Genomic DNA, 10,000 nt, shown 5'->3' on the forward strand with positions numbered 1-10,000 from the left:
GTCGATAATAAACAATAATAAGAACCAGGATATTTAGGATTAGCAAAGAGCAGGCAATGACCACTGTCACGCCCAGTGCAGTCGTGTAAGGGAAATCCTTCCCCATTTGAGTCAGCATATCCAAATTAGCTGATTCACTGGCTTGGTTTTTGTTAGCCTTAGCTACAATGGTCAAGTTATGGGGTGTATTTGCTGGGCCAGTGAGGGTTGGGGTGATTGGGCTAGACAGAAAGCCATCTGTTAAGTTATACTGATCTGTTGATTCAGGGTATAAACCAGACTGGAGATAAGTTGGTAATCTGTGAAAGTTTTTATATGGGCCATACCGAGCACCCACTTGTTCCAGACCAGGTAGTAGCCATGACCACAAGGCTACATTTCCAGCACGGTAGTAATCACGTACATAGTTCTGTGTTCCTGGAATGAATAGACATATATAAATAGATAATAGTAAATATGTGCAAACAAGGATACGATCTCTATATAGGATATATTCATTGAATATAAGGTATAGGGTTTTGACTCCTTGTTGTTATGAGTAAATATTTTTTATCAATTCATTACCGAATAAGAGTTGTATGTTACAGCTTTATAATCTATTACAAATAAAGGCCAAACACTTAAATTTACCCAAGGAAAGTTGATGATTAGAATTATATCATATAATTTTATATGTACTATAATTTATTTGAATAAAGTCATCACCAGTTTGTGAAGTATATTGAAGAAATTGTTTTATTAGTTTAGTTAAATGATATACATAGGAGTTGGGTTATTGAAGAATTATATATATATATATATATATATATATATATATATATATATATATATATATATTTATATACATATATATATATATATATATATATATATAAATATATATATATATATAAATATATATATATATATATATATATATATATATATATATATATATATATATATATATATATATATGTAGAGAGAGAGAGAGAGAGAGAGAGAGAGAGAGAGAGAGAGAGAGAGAGAGAGAGAGAGAGAGAGAGAGAGAGAGAGAGCAGGGAGGAATGTTAAAATCTAGAGAAGAAAGTGATTAATATATAAGTTATCATGAAGATATAAAATTATTCAAAAAATATGAATAAATGTACTTTCTTGACCTAAGGTTATATATCTAGAAAATATTAAAAAATATTGTATCATTATATCTGTGAGTGAATACAGTTCCACAAAAATAGGAACCTCACCTATTTGAAAGTATCTCTGATAGACTGGATCATATTTGGGCCATATCTGCTCCTCAGAAGTTATGTCGTTTGCACTCTCGGACATCTTAGCTGTGGAGACTGTGTCTTTTGGATGTCTGTAATATGAATTAATACCATAAGTGTAATTGACTGATTTATGGTAACAATGATATAAAGTTCTTAGAATTATATATATATATATATATATATATATATATATATATATATATATATATATATATATATATATATATATATATATATATATATATATATATATATATATATATTTGGGCTCAAGCCATGTCGTCCTGATGGAAGTTCCTAAAGGGTAGCTTCCTTGGGTATATATAGCTACGGCGATGTTCCCAGAGAATTTACCTTAAGGTACCCAGAATTCTAACTCCTGGAGCGAATATCCCTAATAAAAGAACCAGGGATATTGCGAAATATCAGAGGACGTATTCTTGACACGCCACATGGCAATCTGCACCCCGAACAGAGTTAACACTTCGAATGGGTCAATTAGCAAGAAAACGAAAACGAGAAAGAAAAGGAGAGCTGCTCGCAAGGTATCTCTCCTCTCCCGTTTCGTAAGCGTGCATTGCGCCACTCACGGCGCCATCTGTATTCCTTGTAACGATAAACGAGGTGCTACAGATACTGTATGGGGGGAAGGGGCCTACAGCCCTTTAAAAGAAAGGGAAGGGCGGGTCCATCTCAACCAAAAATAGATTTTTCGCTTCGCTCAAAATCCGTTTTTTGGGCTCAAGTCATGTCGTCCTGATGGAAGTATACAAGAGCATTACTGTATCTGTGGATTCTCAAAACGTGCCGTACTCCCCGAAGGTATTTCCCGGCCAACTAGACCTAGAGACCTAAGATATTACAGTCATACATCCTTTCAACTAACCATAGACCAAGTTAGTGCTTCCTGCCCCCTACAGGGAAATGTCCTACTAGACTCTGGAAAAGTCTCGAAGAGTACATATACCTATGTATGAATAACAGACAAGCCAATATAGTGGTCTCACCCTATATCATATAAAGCATAGTTTGTAAAGAACCACTGAGTCAATATGAAATATCGACCAGTTCTCCGTTCAATACCGGATTGGACAAAGGTTTATATCCGAGTAGGCGGAAAACTTGCACATCCGCCACCGTCCCCTCAGGGCATGGAGTCCTCCCGCCAAGGGAAAGCATAAACCAATGCAAAGAATGCTTGCATAAAGGAACAATCTATTAGAATTATCCCAGATAAATATACATGGAACGTAATGAAAAATTAAATCAAATAAATTGAAACAGGTGAAGGAGACACAAGGTTCCCAAGAACTAGTTTATTGACAAACAAAAAATAAAACAGGTTAAACAACCATTATATAAATATAAGAGGAGGATAACCAACAAATAAGCATATGCATGATAGTAAAGAGAACTAGTTTATCTGAAAGAAAAACATTAGTGCCACTTTTAACATACCGAGGTATCAAAATTATAAAAGTCTATATTACTAATCAGTTACATTAGCGTTGGAAACGCTCGGCACACATGTCTGCACTTATGCTAGGTTCACCTTTGAAAGTGGAACAGTCAATGTGATCAACCCAGTGCCCTCACACTTAGTTTGTAGAACAGTTCGTAACTACACACTCACCCCGGAATTAATCGTCCCAATTAAATCCACTGTTCCTCGCAGAATTAAACAGCAGGGTTAACGACACAACCCACTGCTACCACAGACCTCTTTAGTTGTTCCACTTGCTTCGCATAGTGACGAAAGAACACTCTGGAAGACTTCCAGCCAGTGTATGAACGAAGATGTTCAAAATCCATACAATTAAAGAAATTTAAGGATGAGGCAACTTTCCTCGGATGGTGACCTGCGGGTGTACTGTCTGGATCCGCTCTGCGAATAAAATAGGTGATTTTCGCCCTAAGTTGTTTCAGTGATAAATTTGAGCCTAATGTTTCTCCCTTGAATAGTTGACCACCCCTGAAGTCTGAAGTTCTATGAAGATAGACCTTTAGGCATTCCACTGGACATAGAGATGCATCTTCTTTCAGAGGGCAGATTCTCCAGGGACCCCACCTGTTGGTGGGTAACTAGTTCTTGGCGAGAAACGTAGGATCCGGAAACAGGTTCAGTTCTCCCCCATCCAAGAACTGAGTACGACCCTCCTCTCTCGAGAGGGCTACAATTTCACTAACCCTGGCCCCCGACGCGAGTGCAAATAGGAAAATAACTTTTTGGGTCAAATCCTTTAAAGCACACTCCTCATTGTTCAACAGCGAAGCGAAATGAAGAACTTTTTCTAAAGACCATGAAATGGGCTTTGGAGGTGCTGATGGTCTGAGCCTAGCACAGGTTTTCGGAATTTTATTCAAAATATCGTTAACGAGGTCGACCTGGAAGGCATATAAAATGGGTCTTGTCAAAGCAGATTTACACGTTAATATTGTGTTGGCTGCCAACCCTGGACCATTGAGGTGGATGAAGAAAGATAAGCAGAAGTCCGTCGAGATCTTTTGCGGATTCTTCGCCTTGACAAAGGCCACCCATTTCCTCCAAGATGACTCATATTGCCTTCTAGTATATTTGCACTTATATTCCTCTAGGAAGTCTATACTGTCTTTCAAAATCCCGAGACGTTTTCTCACCGCTAGGGAGAGAAAATCATGAGCTGCAGGCTCCTGGTTTTCTGTGATGAAGCGCAGACAGTCGACTTCTGAACTTGCTGGGTCAGAACTGGATCTGGTAACAGTAGACACTTCAGCCGTAGTTCCAATGCCAGAGGGAACCACACGCTGTTCGGCCACTTGTGAGCCACTATTGCCGCTACTCCCTTGAAAGATCTCAGTTTGTTGAGGACCCTCAACAGAAGGTTGTGAGGAGGGAACAGGTAAATCCTTGACCATCTGTTCCAGTCGAGGGACATCGCGTCCACTACTTCCGCCAAGGGATCCTCATACGGGGTCACGTAAAGGGGTAACTTCTTGTTGTCTTTCGTCGCAAAGAGGTCTATCTGCAGTTCTGGGACTGTGAAGCCCCTCTCTTTCATCGAGCTTGACAGTAAAGCTTGAGCCTTAGCGTGGTCCAAAACTATGACCTCCTTCGGCTCTGTTTCTTCCTTTGAGGCTGGTTCCTTCCTTAGACGGACATAACAGTCCGGATACGACTCCTTGCTGGGCCAGAATTCCACGTCCTCAAGGGAGACTGAGCCCAACTTCTCCGAAATGACGATTTTTCCCGTCGTCATAGGCATGTTCTCAGCATACTTCCAAGGGTTAGCTTCTGAGCACAAGGGAATGTCTTTCACGCTGAGCTTCTTCTGGGGCCCAAGTGATGCTGCAAGTCTCCGCATCTCCAGCTCCATTGCAGCCGCCTCCTCATTATTCTCCCCATGCATCTGTTGGATCATTCCAACGATGGAGGAAAGGGTCTTTCCCAGCTATTCTGGGAGAGAGGACGATGTTGAGGGAATAGGTTCAGGGGCCTGAACCGGAGTTGCCGACACCTCGTCGACCTCTTCCTATTCATATCTGGAGCCTGCTCTTCATCCTGGTCTTCTGCCATAAGGTCATCTTCCAGACGCTCGGACACCTCCGACATCCTATCGTCCAATTGGATGTCATGCAGGGCGTCCGCGACTTCAGCATCCACAGGGATCTGAACCACGGGTATCTCCACTTGAGGCTGGGGAATCACTGCCTCAGCTTACGCCCTGGGGAAAAGGTAAGCCCTCATCTTCTCACTTGGAAGATAGGGCCCAGAAGTGTTCTTCTGAAAGCCCCTTACCCCGGTACGAAGCTTCTCCCTTGCTGCGTCCCTTGACTCCGCCGTCTCAGGGGAATCAAAAGCCTCAGTAATCAGGTTTGTGCACACGGTACATACCTGCAGGTCCCAATACCGGAGATCACCTTTGGAGACTGCGCATGCTGCGTGCCTCCTACACAAATCATGTCCGCAGAAGTTCTTGCTGCGGACGTCGCAGAAAACGCTTCCACACTTCGGATGGTCCTCCTGTAAAGAGAAGAAAATTCCATGAGTATCAAGTGAACTACGTATCACTGGATATACATAGCTTAGCATAACTAAACCAGAAAGGAAAGACACACACTTGTATTTCCCGCACAGTCAATTGTTGTAACCTTCCAGATAATAAAATCGTATGGTTAATCTATACTAGAGCAACCAATGAATAATTTCTGGAGGAAACAGGTGTAGCTCACACCCAAAAAGGTGATTTTAAAATGCTGGATAGTAGACATGAAAGAACTCACTTTCTTTATCTGTAAGGTTAAACCAAAGGGCTGTGCAAGATAACACAAAAGTGTTAGAAAAACTTAGTGTTGTAACAAATACTATACTATAGTTTTCTCCCTACAGTATATACTATACTGAAAAATACTGGCTACAGTATAGAAGGTAATGTGCCGGCCGGCACACACTTTAACTAGTTCCAAAGTATACTACTTATAAATTATAAGGCGGAAGAACGCTGGTTCGAATGCATGTGCCGGCGGCCGCTAAACAACAACCACACCTGGCTGCCGGCTACTAATCGTAGCAGCCAGCAGACAATGGTGTGATATATAGCCGGCCGGCAAAGGTATACAACCAATGCCGGCCGGCAGCAAAAGAACCAGAGAACTCCGACTGCCCGGCTGCCGGCCACTCAGGCCGGCAGCCGGGCTAGGGTACAAAACTAGAAGAAAAACAGAATGGTTGCCGGGATAAGAGACTGTACTACCTCATAACCTGGCAACCCGAAAGAGTGCACATAAGGAAGGGGAGAATATAACTTCAGGCTTCCTGACCAATGCCATCTGGCTCTACAGACAAACATGGATGAGAGACCAAAGGAGGTCCGGGCAGCACTCAAAGCAGAAGACCCTTGCTGGCTGGCAGTGCGGGACTGAGTCAACCCCACATCCTAACCTATGCTAGGTACAGATGTAGAATGACGGACAGGAATGCAATGGCTAGGCCATTACAAAGGAAAGAGGGGGAAAGGGAGAAGAGGGTCCTGCCAACCTTGCTCTAGTAATGAATCACCCGCAGCCAAGAAAACTCATCTTAGCCTAGGGGAGATCCGAGGAGGGAGGCTAGCAATACTTGCCAACTCCCACGGAACCAAAGCAAGGAAGGCGTTGTTATTCACAGAAAAGAGGATCTTATCCTCCACACCGAGAACAACAACACTGGACTAGTCTGCTAGATCACAAGAAGAAGAAGTCATCTCGTACAGAAACCTTCGCAAGTGAACTAAGGAGGCTAAGCCTCCTATGTCTGTTGTCAGTCTAGCAAGGGAATCTCAACCACAAGCTAGACATAAAAAGACTCAGACTAAGAACTCCGATGTCCTGCCCCCTCCCTGAAGCCAGACTTACTGGAAACAGGAAGGAACAGAAACACCCTAATTTAGTTGTATCTAAAGTCAATTCAGATAAACTACTAGGGTTAAGCCCAAGGCTTAAACAGAGGGAAAGGGATTGCACACCTCCGAAGAGAAGAGAGCAACCGGGGAGTGTGAGAAAGTATACTGAGGCCACATAGACAACTAGCTTAGGCGCAAAGAGAATCGATTACCTAAATCACCGAAACTCACTCGTATACTATCTTGGAAGAGAATCAACATAATCTTAAATGTATAAAACTGCCTAAAGCTTCAATAAAATTTTTAAAACATTCGGAAATCTAAATATCATGCAGGAAAGTACTAGGGCCAAACGACTAGGCTACAAGGTCTAGCATAGGCCAGAATCGGCAAATCCTTCGCCAAAACAAAATACTAAAAGCATCATATAACGAAATCCTATGTAACGCTAAACAGCTAAAATTATTAAAGCGAAACAGCCGGGAACGTCGCTCTGGCTGACTAAATAACTCATACCTAGCAAGCGACAGCATCCAGGACGCCTCCGGTAGGCAACAGGTCTTGTAACAACGATAACACTATCAAATCACTTTTAAAATTATCAAGAGCTTACATTTATACATAAAAGAAATAATACTCAACTTATCAAAAGCAAAAAAAGTTGGAGAAAGCATTATGAGTTGAAAAAATCCAAGAATTGCGAGAAATACAGGGAAAAAACCGCGAGTTGCTGAGCTACGCAAAAAGGAATACAGATGGTGCCGTGAGCAGCGCAATGCACGCTTACGAAACGGGAGAGGAGAGATACCTTGCGAGCGGCTCTCCTTTTCTTTCTCGTTTTCGTTTTCTTTCCAATTGACCCCTTCGAAGTGTTAACTCTGTTTGGGGTGGAGATTGCCATGTGGAGTGTCAAGAATACGTCCTCTGATATTTTGCGATATCCCTGGTTCTTTTATTAGGGATATTCGCTCCAGGAGTTAGTTAGAACTCTGGGTACCTTAAGGTAAATTCTCTGGGAATATCGCCGTAGTTATATATACCCAAGGAAGCTACCCTTTAGGAACTTCCATCAGGACGACATGGCCATCTCACCCGAAAATAGATTTTTCGCTTCGCTCAAAATCCGTATATATATATATATATATATATATATATATATATATATATATATATATATATATATATATATATATATATATATACCAAGGTACTTTCCCTAATTTTGGGTGAAAGCCAACATCAAATGAATAAAAAAAGGGACATTTCCTTTCTATGCTCCTCCTAGCCTGACGAGGAAGTCAACAGAGTTCGGCTGGTACTAGTAGGGTGCTACAGCCCACCCTCCTCCGTTATCCAGCACAGGTGAAGCTTCATAACGCTAAATCCCCTACTGCTGCTACCTCCGCAGTCATCCAAGGTGACCAGAGGAAGCAGCAGGGCCTACTGGAACTGCGTCACAATCGCTCACCATTCATTCCTATTTCTAGCACGCTCTCTTGCCTCTCTCACATCTATCCTCCTATCACCCAGAGCTTTCTTCACTCCATACATCCACCCAAACCTTGACTTTCCTCTTGTACTTCTCCCATCAACTCTTGCATGCAACAACTTCTTTAGCAGACAGCCATTTTCATTCTCTCAACATGGCCAAACCACCTCAACACATTCATATTCACTCTAGCTGTTAAATCCTTTCTTACAACCGTTCTCACCATCACTACTTCGTTCCTAACCCTATCTTCTCAAGATACACCACTCATTCTTCTCAGACACTCCATCTCAAACACATTCAATTTCTGTCTACCCGTCACTTTCATTCGCAACAACTCCGATACATACATCACAGTTGGTACCATCACTTTCCCATACAAAACTCTCTTTACATTCATGCCTAACCCTCTATTCTTTATGACTCCCTTCACTGAACACAACACTTTGCATCCTTCATTCACTCTTTGACGTACATCTGCTTCCACTCAGCCATTTGCTGTAAAAACAGACCTAAGTACTTAAACTGATCCACCTCCTTAAGTAACTCCCTTTCGATATGACATTCAACCTCGCACCACCTTCCCTTCTCGTATATCTCATAACCTAACTCTTACCCACATTAACTCTCAACTTCCTTTTCTCACATATCCTTCCAAATTCTGTCACTAATCGGCCAAGCTTCTCTACCGAGTCTGCAACCAATACAGTATCATCCGCAAACAACAACTGATTTACCTCCCATTCATGATAATTCGTGTCTATCAGTTTCAATCCTCGTCCAAGCACTCGAAAATTCACCTATCTCATCACTCCAATTTAACAAGCATGACAACATCGCACATCCCTGTCTCAGCCCCACCCTCACCGAAAACCAATCGCTCACTTCATTTCCTATCCTAACCCATGCAAAAACCTTCCACCATTTCTGTATAACCTCATCACATTTCACATCGCTTTTCTATCAACTTTATCATAAGCTTTCTCCAGATCCATAAATGCAACATACACCTCCTCATCCTTTGCTAAATATTTCTTGCATATAAGCCTAACTGTAAAAATCTGATTCATACATCCCCTACCCCTTCTAAAACCACCTTGTACTTACCCAAATTTTATGAAATTACTCCACATTGATATGAACGATTTGCTGAGTGTGACATCCATCTTAGTGAAGTTATAACTTGAGGCCCAAGGTCCAAGAGCGCCCAGTGGACCACCAAAGACGTACGCCAGCTCTTTCACGAGAAGACTCTCATTTCCAGACTTTGGGAAAGATGATTAGTTTGAATTTAAAGCTATACTGTAGTAATAACTAAATTGAAAATTAATAATTTGAATGGAAAAGGAATATATGATTTTATTTATATCATGACTCTTTTATTAGTATTTATTATTTTATATTTTCATGAATATTATTTGCATGATTTGGATACATATATATCTAATCTATGGATGATATTCAAAAACTTTCTGTAGATTATTAAAGATTCTCATTAATAATATATACCATATATTTTTTATATCATATATAAATCCAATCTATCCATATCGACGTACATCTGAAACTTCTTCCTCCAACACGTAGAGATAATATGATTGGGAAGTCGTGTAGAGCTGCTTGGCAAGATCTGCCATCGGCGAGACGATATTTGCATCGTGAAGGCCTTGGCCGGTTGAGTCCCTGATGCTGATTGGTTGATGGAGGGATCTCGACCAATCAGTGTACTCGGCTGTGATTGCTAACATTATTTCCTGTAGAGGGAGATGAAAAGACTCCATTTGAGGTATACTTTTATTTAATAGATGGTATAGTTTATATATGTGTAGCTTAGGTAATAATAATAATAATAATAATAATAATAATAGTAATAATAATAATAATAATAATGATAATAATAA

The sequence above is a fragment of the Palaemon carinicauda genome, chromosome 34 (assembly GCF_036898095.1).
Source record: "Palaemon carinicauda isolate YSFRI2023 chromosome 34, ASM3689809v2, whole genome shotgun sequence".
Lineage (NCBI taxonomy): Eukaryota > Metazoa > Arthropoda > Malacostraca > Decapoda > Palaemonidae > Palaemon > Palaemon carinicauda.